Below are 13,251 nucleotides of genomic sequence, written 5' to 3' on the forward strand. Positions count from 1 at the left end.
AGTATACATTCTCTAATGCATACCCATGTATCAACTTGATATCTCTATATCCATGACTTGTGAGATCAAGCCATCGAGTTGACCTACATGCTAGTCTTATTGCATTAACATTGTCCCTGAATGTTAATACTCAACTAGGAATGATTAAGAGTAGTGTTCCCTATATAATCTCACTATCGGTTCAACTAACCGATTGATATAGGTGAGAACCTTCTATTCAAGGACGCTATTATACTTAGTTTATTTGGCACCAATACAAGTAAGTATAATAACCAAAAATAAATGCCTTTATATAAATAAGAATATGATACAACAAGTCCATAATATAATCATCAAATAAGTGGCTCTAGGGCTCTAACAAACAATCTCCCACTAGCACTAGTGCCAATCAGTGTAGGCTCTAAGCCCCAATGACCTAGTGTGACCATCTTGCTTCCTCTGTGCCAAAGCCTTGGTCAAGGGATCTGCGATATTAGCCTCTGTAGGTACTCTGCATATCTTCACATCTCCTCTCTCGATAATCTCTCGAATGAGATGGAAGCGCCGTAGTATGTGTTTGGTCCGCTGGTGTGAGCGAGGTTCCTTCGCCTGTGCTATAGCTCCATTGTTGTCATAATAGAGCTCAATAGGGTCAGCGATACTGGGAACCACCCCAAGTTCAATGATGAACTTACGGATCCAAACTGCCTCCTTTGCTACCTTTGATGCAACAATGTACTCGGCCTCTGTCGTAGAATCAGCTACTGTGTCCTGCTTCGAACTCTTCTAGCTCACATCACCACCATTTATGCAAAATACGAACCCTGACTGTGATCGATAATCATCCTGATCGGTCTGGAAGCTGGCATCACTGTAACCCTTTACAGCTAGCTCATCATTGCCTCCATATATCAAGAAATATTCTTTAGTCCTTCTAAGTACTTAAGAATATTCTTGACTGCTATCTAGTGACTTTCACTTGGATCTGACTGGTATCTGCTCGTCATGCTCAAAGCATATGAGACATCAGGTCGAGTACATAGCATGGCGTACATGATAGATCCTATGACTGAGACATAAGGGATCTGATCCATGCGGTCTCTCTCCTCTCTAGAAGAGGGACCTTGAGTCTTTGAATGACTCACGCCATGTGACATCGGCAGAAATCCCTTCTTGGAGTTCTCCATGGCAAACCGATGGAGTACCTTGTCAATGTATGTACTCTGACTTAGGCCAAGCAATCTCTTAGATCTATCTCTATAGACCTGTATCCCTAGAATGCGGGATGCCTCACCTAAGTCCTTCATTGAGAAGCAACTCCCTAGACAGGTCTTGACAGACTGAAGCAAAGGGATGTCCTTCCCAATGAGTAGTATGTCATCCACATAAAATATGAGGAAGATAACTATATCCCCTACAACCTTCTTGTAGACACAAGATTCATCTTCATTCTTGATGAAACCAAACTGTTTGATCGCATCATCGAATCGAAGATTCCAGCTCCGAGAAGCTTGCTTTAGTCCATAAATGGACTTATGCAGCTTGCATAATCTGCTAGTATGCTGTGGATCTACAAAACCCTCAGGTTGTGTCATGTACACATCCTCGAGCAGGTTTCCATTCAGAAACGCAGTTTTGACATCCATCTGCCATATCTTATAGTCATGGTATGCTGCAATAGCAAGCATGATCCGAATGGACTTAAACATCGCTACTGGAGAAAAGGTTTCATCATAGTCAATACCATGAATTTGCTTGAAACCTTTAGCTACCAAGCAACCCTTATAAATAAGTCCATCCATGTCAGTCTTTCTCTTAAAGACCCACTTACACCCAATAGGTTTGACCCCTTCAGGTGGATCAACCAAAGTCCATACTTGGTTAGTGTACATGGATTCTATCTCGGATCTCATGGCTTCTAGCCATTTCTCGGAATCTGGTCTCATCACAGCTTCTTGATAGGTGGTAGGCTCATCCTCTATGAGCACAACGTCATCATGGTCAGACAAGAGAAATGAGTATCTCTCAGGCTGACGACGTACCCTATCACACCTGCGAAGAGGTATGTCTACTTGAACTGGTTGTTGTTCCTCAACTCTTTATGGAACAACATCATCCACAACACTTTGTGGTTCCAGTTCAACTTCCATCGAGGCTTCAGTGCTAGGATCCGCATCTTGAACTTCTTCAAGATCGAATGTACTCCCACTAGTCTTTCTAGAAACAAAGTCCCTTTCTAGAAAGACTCCAGTCTTTGCCATAACTATCTTGTGCTGACTGGGAATATAGAAGTAATATCCCTTAGTTTCCTTGGGATATCCTATAAAGTAGCACTTGTCGGATTTGGGTCCTAATTTATCTGAGACTTGACGTCTAACGTAGGCCTCATATCCCCAAATCCTCATGAAAGACACTTGGGCATCTCTCCCAGTCCATATCCTATATGGTGTCTTTATCACGGCCTTGGATGGAACTCAGTTGAGTATAAAAGCTGTCGTGTCTAGAGCATAGCCCCAAAGGAATGTCGGAAGATCTGTGTGACTCATCATAGACCGTACCATATCTAATAAGGTACGATTCCTCCTTTCGGATACACCATTCCACTGTGGTGTTCCAGGAGGAGTGAGTTGGGATAGAATCCCACACTCAGCTAGATAGTCACAAAACTCATGGCTAAGGTATTCTCCATCTCGATCTAATCGAAGTATCTTAATACTCTTGCCAAGCTGGTTCTGTACTTCATTCTTGAATTCTTTGAACTTTTCAAAGGATTCGGATTTATGTGTCATCAAGTACACATAACCATATCTACTGAAGTCATCAGTAAATGTGATGAAGTACCTATAACCGCCTCCAGCAGCGACATTGAAAAGGCCACATACATCACTATGTATGAGTCCTAACAAATCAGTCACTCTCTCGCTGTGCCCACTAAAGGGAGTCTTGGTCATCTTGCCTCGTAGGCATGACTCACACGTCTCATAAGATTCAAAATCAAATGAGTCCAGCAAACCATCCTTATGGAGCTAGGATAAGCACTTGTCATTTATATGACCTAAGCGATAGTGCCAGAGATAGGTTTGGTTCAGATCATTTGACTTGAATCTCTTGGTATTTATGTTATAGATAGGGCTTTCAAGGTCTTGAATGTAGAGTCCATTCATCAGAGGTGCACTACAATAGAACATATCTTTTAAATAAACATAACAACATTTGTCCTTAATTATAAAAGAGAAACCTTTCTTGTCCAAACAAGAAACTGAAATTATGTTCTTAGTTAATGCAGGAACATAACAACAATCATCCAACTCTAATACAAGACCAGAGGGCAGAGATAGAAAATAAGTGCCTACAGCAACAGCGGCAACCCGTGCTCCATTGCCTACGCGTAGGTCCACTCGCCCTTCGCCAATGCCCTGCTATTTCTCAACGCCTGCACATTAGTACAAATGTGAGATGCACATCTGGTATCTAATACCCATGATGAAGAAATAGATAGATTGATTTCTATAACATATATACCTGAAGTGGAAGTCTCACTTCGTTTCTTCTTAAGATCTTCCAAGTACACCTTGCAGTTCCTCTTCCAGTGCCCGGTCTGACCGCAGTGGAAGCAGGTAGCATCCTTGGCGACCCCTCCTTTAGGCTTCAGTGCCTTGCCTTTGCCCTTGGCTTGGGACTTTCCCTTGCCTTTGGGCTTGCCCTTGCCCTTGTGTTTCTGAACCATCAGAACAGAGTGGAGCTTAGCCTTCTTAAGGTTCAACTCAGCAGTTCTTAACATGCTAAGCAGCTCGGGCAGTGGCTTGTCAATTTTGTTCATATTGTAGTTTAGAACGAATTAACTATAGCTATCCGGCAAGGATTGCAAGATCAGGTCAGTGGCCAGCTCTTGGCCAAGCGGGAATCCCAACCTCTGTAGGTTTTCTTTGTACCCAATCATTTTGAGTACATATGGGCCTATGGGAGCCTCATCTGACATCTTGCACTGAAATAGTACCCTTGAGATCTCAAATCTCTCATGCCGCGCTTGTCCTTGATACAGTTGACGAAGATGTTCAACCATATCGTAAGCGCCCATCAACTCGTGTTGCTTGTGAAGCTCAGAGTTCATGGTCGCGAGCATTAGACAGGACACATCTAATGTGTCATCTTGATGCTTCTTGTAAGCATCTTTATCTTCTCGCGTGGCATTGGCAGGAGGAGCCTCCGGAATGAGCTGCTCCAGAACGTACAATTTATGTTCCTGGGTGAGAACTATTCTCAAGTTCCTGTACCAGTCTAGGAAATTTGCTCCGTTGAGCTTGTCCTTCTCAAAAACATAACGCAGGGAGAAAGAGTTCGTATTCGACGTCATGGTTATCTACAACAAAAAAAATACAGAAAATAAATATCATATTCTTTTAAATCATTTAATTAGGCCTTTAACTAAATGATGCTCCCACTGAATTCTATAATTCATGTGGGACAAGATCCACATCATACTACACCTTGAGTTAACTTTGGCTAAATCGCCCAAGACTTAGTATGATCGGTACGTAACAATTTACCAATTACATCTCTATACAACTCTTATTTATAGGATGCAGTTATATTAAAACTTGAGTTAGCTTTGGCAAATACGCCCAAGAATTAATATAAATGTGATTTATGTCCTATCTTTCCAACCATTGGAAGAATACCTATAGTTATACTCGATCCAACCGAGTTAACTAGGAATACTCAATCTAATTGAGTTTGTACTCGCCCATGCGTTGATAAGTGGGACCAAGATTGTCCCTCCGTACCCTACCAAGATAATATGTGTTGCTCTGCTTTGGCAGATTCAACAACACATGTGATCGAAGTAGTGATAGGTATCATGACACGGTAGGCATTAGAGTTGACGTGACTTAGATCTAATATAATCGATGATGCGTATCATATACTCAATTTAGATCTAATCTAATCGTGGGGTGCATCATGTGCATGACTTAGATCTAATATAATCGTTAGGCACTAATTAATTACTTAATCATGCATCACATATACACAAGCAATTAATTAAATTAATTTGTGATTAGTCATGGCCCTACTACGGTCTTCTCAAGCCAATGAGAAGATCGGATGGTCAACCTAGGGTCAACAACTTCTCAAGCTCCTCCCTTTGACCACCTTGTGTAGCCCGCGCCTTCCTCGTAACTCCGTCTCGAGTGGACCTTCCACGGCTCCAATTTTGTACATTACAATTTTGAAACTCGAGTTACATTCGAGTCTAAACTAATTTACAACAAGAATAAAAGAGAAAGGCATGACGCGCAGGTCGCGTATCAAGTATACAGCACACACAATCACATGACGGCACGCAGGCCGTATTATGAATTACAATACAAATATACCAATCAAATTGGGTCTTTTTGGGCCATGACCATCACAAATTATACATAATTCTAAATTATGTAATTTCCATAATTTTCTGTAATTTTAATACTAATTTTTATAATTTTTACGAGTAAAATTTCCCAGCGGTCCCGTTTAGCGGTTTTCGGGTGCAATCACGGAACGAATCCCCTTGCGGGGCCAGGGGCTGCGCCCCTACCCGCGATCTAAACATCGCGAGTGTCCCTAAGCGATCCTACAGTGCCTTAGCCCGCTGTCCCAAAAAGTTTTGGAGCGAAACCTTGCCGTTTCGGAAAAAACTTCTCGGTAGTCGAAGCCTACAAGTGTCGAAACACTTGTGCTTCGCTTCTACGAGAAAAATACTCATAAAAACTCTAAAATCATAAAATTACAGAATATTATAGAAATTATATTTTTCATAAAAATACAAACTAAACTCGTACAAGTCTTCGCACGTGGCTCTGATACCACTGTTGGGTTTTTCGGGCCGCGAAACCCCGAAACCCCCGCCACCGGATCTGTGTGAAGGAAAAATAAAACAAAATACGAGTACGAGTTTCTAAAGTCTAGATCTACACTAGATAAGAGCGTTACCCTCGATGCAATGCCCTTCACTATCCCGCTAGTCCAACGGTTTGCTGGATCTCAAGATTGTCAAAGTAGACAACCCTCTAGAAGTATCCACACGAATAAAATTAGGTGGAGGGGACCAAACAAAGGTGTGCTAGCACCTATGGTGTTCGGCCAAGAGAGGAGAGGGAGAGCTTGAGGAAGAAGATGATAGAATGAATGAGAATTACTCACAAAATGAAACTCATAATGCAATTGATGTGGCCGGCCACATTAAGAGGAGTTGTAACCTCCATGGAATGCCAAGAGTCACAACTCTTGGTAACTCCCATGAGATGGCATCCCACTTAAGAAACCATGATGATGTGGAGCATCATCATTGGCCCACTCAATGCCAACTCACCAATGAGGTGGCATAAAGTCAAGTCAAACTTGACTCTTCATCTTCCTCTCAAGTCAAGTCAAACTTGACTTAATCTCTCTCATGTTTGATCTAATCCAACCATTTAATTCAAGCCAATTTAATATAATGAATCTAATTCATTTAATTAAATTGATTCAATGAGTCATAATCTAAATTAGACTCATTGAACACATGAATCAACTTGAGTCCAACTCAATTAGCCCAATTAGGATTACTCTTAATATAATTTGATTCATTAAATGAATCTAATCCTCTTGGTTCATCATATAAACCTAATCTCCATCTAATTGTCCTTAGTGTGTGACCCAATAGGTTCTTGTAACGTTGGCAATGCCCCTAAACCCATTTAGGAGCATAAGTAATGAGTAGTATCTAGCAATACATCATTACTACCCAAGTTACAAGAATGTTGAGATCCAACATCACCTTGTGACTACTAATTGTGACTCCTCACAATATATGACAAGTGTCCTTCTATCCTAGACATCTAGATTGATCAATGTGAGGCATAGACCGTGTCATCTTCTGACCAATCTAAATCTTGATCTCCAAGTAGACTCACTAAATCAAATGAGCTCAATATCTCATATTGACTCATTTGGGCATGGCTATGCACTTCGTGGTCTCACTCTATCAAGAATATCGATGTCGCTCCCGTCATATAGGAGGGATAGATCTCATCTACATCCCTCTACATAATTCGTTATATACCCAGTAATCACCTTTATAGTCCACCCAGTTATGAGTGACGGTTGACGAAACCAAAGTACATAACTCCTTATGTAGGGTTCCATGGTGACTTCAGGTCCAAGGACTAGTAGTCATACTAATAGCCACATGAGAAAGTATATGACACTCATATAACGATCCATGATACTTTCTCATGGCAGGTCATTCAGTATACATTCTCCAATGCATACCCATATGTCAACTTGATATCTCTATATCCATGACTTGTGAGATCAAGTCATCGAGTTGACCTACATGCTAGTCTTATTGCATTAACATTGTCCCTGAATGTTAATACTCGACTAGGAATGATTAAGAGTAGTGTTCCCTATATCATCTCACTATCGGTTCAACTAACCGATTGATACAGGTGATGTAACAGCCCGCCCCCTCCTACTAGTGGAGGCGGTGTTACTTTCTACATACATAACGTACGTACATGAATTTCTAAATAGCGGAAGTAATAGTTCATTTTTTTTATCACAACTAATCATACTATCATGCTCAGCATAGTTACAAACTTAAAGAGTCATAATACCCATATCTTAACATAAGCATAAGTAAGGTAATCATGCAAGTCATCAACATAAAATAAGCATAGTTCATATCAATCCTAAATCAACATAAGCAGGTCTTTCTTTCTTAGCTAAGCCACCACCACACACATCTCCTGCCCCTCCTGCTGCTCCTTTAGTTTATCCATCCTTTACCTTTATCTGTGGTACAAGGTAAGTAACTATAAGCACATAAGGCTTAGTGAGATCCTTTCCTACTCACAAAAACCATATGTCATAACATAATCATTCAACATAATACAGATAGCATGGACATACAAAACATCTAAACCACATATTTTGTAAGAGTAATCATATCACATATCATAGCATACATGAACATCATATCATAGCATGGATGTAAATGGAACTCATACCATAGCATAAATGGAAATCATATCATGGCATAAATGAAAATCATATCATAGCATAAAGGAAACATCATAGCATAAAGGAGCATCATAGCATGACATATGAAAGCATCAGGTCATATCATAACATATCATAAAAGGAAATAAGCATCATGACATATCCTATCATAGCATAAAGAACATCATATCATAGCATAAATGTAAGCATCATATCATATCATTTCGTAACCATACATGCAAGATGCCCTTTAAAACATGGGTAATGTCATGTGCAAGATGCTTGTCAAAAACATGCTTCATGTCATGGTGCAAGATGTCTTAAAAACAATATAATATAGTACTTGAAAATAATCTCAACATGAGGAGGTCCGGCTTAGTACCACATACATACATAAATGCGCGCATCTTAAGTAGACCCAAGGTAGCTAGTCTTGAACCTACTAGGAAACTAGGTTCGTAGCTCGACCTAGGGGCACGTAAGGAGCCCACCCTTTACTAGGCTCGTACTTCGACCTAGGGGCGCATAAGGAGCTCACCCTTTTGGTACAAGTCATACAAAGTAAAATAACATGTCATATAATTATAACATATCATGTTCATGTCATTCATAGCATATCATGTACATGTCATCCATATCATATCATGTTCAAGTCATTCATAATTCACCATGTTCATGTCATTCATAACTTAACTTAGCATGAAGAGTGCTCTTAGTTCCACCTGATAGGGAAGCAACTCTTAGGCCTTTCACTTAGCATATCATAAAGAGTGCTCTTAGTCCTACTTGATAGGGAAGCAACTCTTAGGCCTTTACTTGTCATTTCATAAGCATACATACTTGAGCATATAGCACATCATAGGAGATCTTTTGAATGCATGATTCATAAGCATACATAAATGAGCATATATCATATCATGGGAACATACTCATGCATGACACATAAGTTAACATCTCCTAAATCATATCATGGCATGTGAAGCACATAAAGAGTCATAATTGGGTCTCAATCATCAATCCCTCATTGGTGGCCGAAACATGCAAGGGGTCACCTAAGTTGCAAGCAATCATATAAACATATAAACCCTAAACCAATTTCATAACATTTATCATAAGGAACATCATAAGCATATTTAGTTTAGGTTCTAAGCTTCCTAGGTCCAAAATTTATGATGTGGTCGAAACATGCAAAGGTCTAAACCTAGGTTACAAGTAGCATATAAACATGTGAAACCTAAATCAATTTCATATCATTTATCATAAGAAACAACATGAGCATATTTAATTTAAGTACTAAGTTTCCTAAGTCTAAACTCATGATGTGGCCGAAAGTCATGAAGAGTGGAATTAAATTCTAAACCAACCACAAGCATAAGAAGACCATGGTAACTTCATATCATATCATAAGGAAGAACATGAGCATGTTAGAGTTGAGTTTAAGCTTGCCTAGGCCTTCAAACCTATCTTGGCCGAAAGTTCAAACATGAAAACCTAGTTCTAAACAACATGAAATCATAAGTACATCAAGTTATCTTCTTATCATATCATAAGGAAGAACATGAGCATGTTAGAGTTGAGTTTAAGCTTGCCTAGGCCTTCAAACCTATCTTGACCGAAATTTCAAACATGAAAACCTAGTTCTAAACAACATGAAATCATAAGTACATCAAGTTATCTTCTTATCATATCATAAGGAAGAACATGAGCATGTTAGAGTTGAGTTTAAGCTTGCCTAGGCCTTTAAACCTATCTTGGCCGAAATTCCAAACATGAAAACCTAGTTCTAAACAACATGAAATCATAAGTACATCAACTTATCTTCTTATCATATCATAAGGAAGAACATGAGCATGTTAGAGTTGAGTTTAAGCTTGCCTAGGCCTTCAAACCTATATTGGCCGAAAGTTCAAACATGAAAACCTAGTTCTAAACAACATGAAATCATAAGTACATCAAGTTATCTTCTTATCATATCATAAGGAAGAACATGAGCATGTTAGAGTTGAGTTTAAGCTTGCCTAGGCCTTCAAACCTATCTTGGCCGAAAGTTCAAACATGAAAACCTAGTTTTAAACAACATGAGATTATAAGTACATCAAGTTATCTTCTTATCATATCATGAGGAAGATCATAAGCATGTTAGAGTTGAGTTTAAACTTTCCTATACCTTTAAACTTGTGATGGCCGAAACCCTAAGGTGGGGTTTATCTAATTCCAAGCAACATACAAGTATGAAACACCAAGGAAATATGCATATCGTATCATAAGAAAAATCATAAGCAAGTTAGTTTTTGAGTTTAAGCTTTCCTATGCTTTAAAACTTCTCATAGCCGAATCCTACCAGGACATCCCTAAGTTTTTTTTTTTTTAACCATTCAAGTTTATAGAAAAATCATATACCACTTGTACCACAGGTGAGGGGATACTCACCTCCTTTTGCTTGGTCTTTTCTTAAGAGAAGGTACCCTTGTGGAGAAGAAGAAGAGAGCTCCTCCTTCTAGTATTCCTTTTTGCCCTTCTTGCTTGTAAGAAGTAGATCTTGAGGACTTCTTCTTGTGGTTTAGTTTTTTTAGGGAGAAAACTTAGTTGGATTTTGGAATTTGGGAGAGGGGAGGCTCTAGGTTTCGGCAATGGTGAGGAAGGAGGAAGAAGAAAGGAATAAAAATGGTACTCTCCTTTCTTATTTATCCTTAATAATAAAATAAAGGGAAAAATGCCCCTATACATCCCCCTTGATTCCTAAAATCCCTCTCCTCATTAACTTCCACGAAAATAGAAGAAAGAAAGAAAAGAAAAGAAAAGAACACAAGGAGAAGGCAACTTGTCTTTTGCTTATTCTTTTCTTAATCAAAAGAAGAGAAGGTAAGCTACTTGGTTTTCTCTTGTTCCTTTACTTAACTATCTTCTCACTCTTAACTAACATTTCCATTCCTTTCTATTCACATATTATTCATTACTCTAGTGGTTACCATACACCAACTTAATTCTATCATTTGTGGAAGGTTCAAGGTTCAATCCTTGACCTCACCCTTTTTTTTCATTTTTTTTGTTTCTATTTCCATTTCTCTTTTTCTTTTATTCTAAAAGAAAAAAATACTCATAGGTATAACTTATCATTTCCTGAGTGTTACAGGTGAGAACCTTCTACTCAAGGACGCTATTATACTTAGTTTATTTGGCACCAATACAAGTAAGTATAATAACAAAAAACAAATGTCTTTATTTAAATAAGAATATGATACAACAAGTCCATAATACAATCATCAAATGATTGGCTCTAGGGCTCTAACTAACAGGGTGTATATAGGCCTTCAGGACAACTTAATGCTAAGTGCTTATACGTTCGATCAGTCTCTTACACTCGCCCGATCTTTGTCTACAGAATCCATATGCTCGGCCGGTCTATTGAGCTCTACTGATCCTACCTTATTGACCGAGATCAACCAGTCGGGCATATAAGAGCACAATTACCCGGTAGCCCTTTTTTCAGTCGGGTATATGCTAAGGATCGTGCGAGACTAAATGCCTTTGTGCTCGGTCGGTCTACAAAACCCGACCAGCTTTTGCCCGCCGAACTTATATGCTTGGTCGGTCTATTACGTTCGTCTGATCTTTGTCTGTTGTATGCAAGGTTAAGAACTTCTATGCTCGGCCGACTCTCTATGCTCGGTTGGTTATTTATGCCCGACCGAGCACTCATGTTCGATCGGTCTTTGCTTACCAAACTTATATGCTCAAGTGACCTTACCATGCCTCACACCACCTAAGGTTAAACTTTTTTTTACACTAGGTTAATCCTTTATATCCAACCGACCATATATACTCGGTCGATCTTTTATATTCTGTTAGTCTCTATCTGTCGGTCTTATATGCTCCGCAGATCCACTGTACTCGACCGGCCTATGGAGCTCGGCCAATCATGCCTTGTTGCCCGAAGTTAATCAGTCGGGTGTATATAAGCCTTCTCTCCCAGTAGACCCTTCCTCGGTCGGCCTTTGCCTGCCAAACCTATATGCTCAGTCGGTCAATTATGTTTGACCGATCTCTGTCTGTCATATATGTAGCGATCCCCTTACCTGGTCAAACCTTTTCTGGACGGCCCCTTATCTCATCCTTTTCAGCTTTCCTTGTGCCTGTTGCCCCCTTCCCTTTTCCTGCAAAGGGTCCACTTATCCTAACCTATATCATTTTATATGTGTACTTGGTTTTGTTTGTGAATTGTAGTCTCGTGGTGTATTTTATTAGGTCATGATATTTGTTGTGTACTTAGTTCATGTTTGTTTTCTATTTTGTTTAGGATTGTGTAAATCACTCTATTGTGTGGTTGGATATCTTTTATCTTCCGCTATATTTTTGTTACAGCCATGTAGGCTACTCATTATCCTGCATGGTTGTGTATGATTTCAGTCAGATGGGCTATTGATATTGTACTTATACTATCTAGTGATATTGTATTCAGGTTCTATATGATGTTATAAGGGGATGATATTGTCCGTTTGCTGGGCAAGGACTCCTCCGAAGCGTGACAATTTTATTAGTTTCATAGACACAGGTTTATGAGACATATTTTTCCTTATTTTAGATTTCATGGTTGGTTTTCTCGATGTGACATTTTGAGTTTTGGGACCAGACAGTGATAAGACATCTCCGAGCTATAAGAAAGTAAGGTATACCTCTAGTGATTATCTTACCTATTGTATTCACTACCTTCGTTAAGATTGTCATTAAGGAAAGTCATTTTTACATCCATTTGATATAATTCCATGTTAAATTATGCTACTATAGCTAGGATGACACGTATTGACACAAACTTCACAATTAGGGAGAATGTCTCTTCAAAATCAATACCCTCCATTTGGGTATATCTTTTGGCAACTAATCGAGCTTTGTATAGATTAATCAATCTATCTACTTTCCTCTTTATTTTGAGAATCCACTTATTCCCAATAGTCTTTTAGCCTAGAGGAAGATCGACTAAATCTCAAACTTGATTATTTCTCATTGACTCCATTTCTTCATCCATTGCAACTTTCCATTCTTTTCTAACTGAGCATCTCAAAGCTTCCTCAGCTGTTCAAGGTTCCTCATCGTCAACTGGGAGAATCATCAATCTCTTATTCTCAATGTCAAACATTCTCCAAGGAATAATCTGACGATTACTTCTTCGTAGGTTAGACTGTTGAGAAACTGACTCATTCAGTGGTAAATTACTCCCACTAGGTTGATGATGTGCATAAATTATATACACTT

This window comes from Zingiber officinale, chromosome 5B (genome assembly GCF_018446385.1).
Source record: "Zingiber officinale cultivar Zhangliang chromosome 5B, Zo_v1.1, whole genome shotgun sequence".
NCBI classification, from domain to species: domain Eukaryota; kingdom Viridiplantae; phylum Streptophyta; class Magnoliopsida; order Zingiberales; family Zingiberaceae; genus Zingiber; species Zingiber officinale.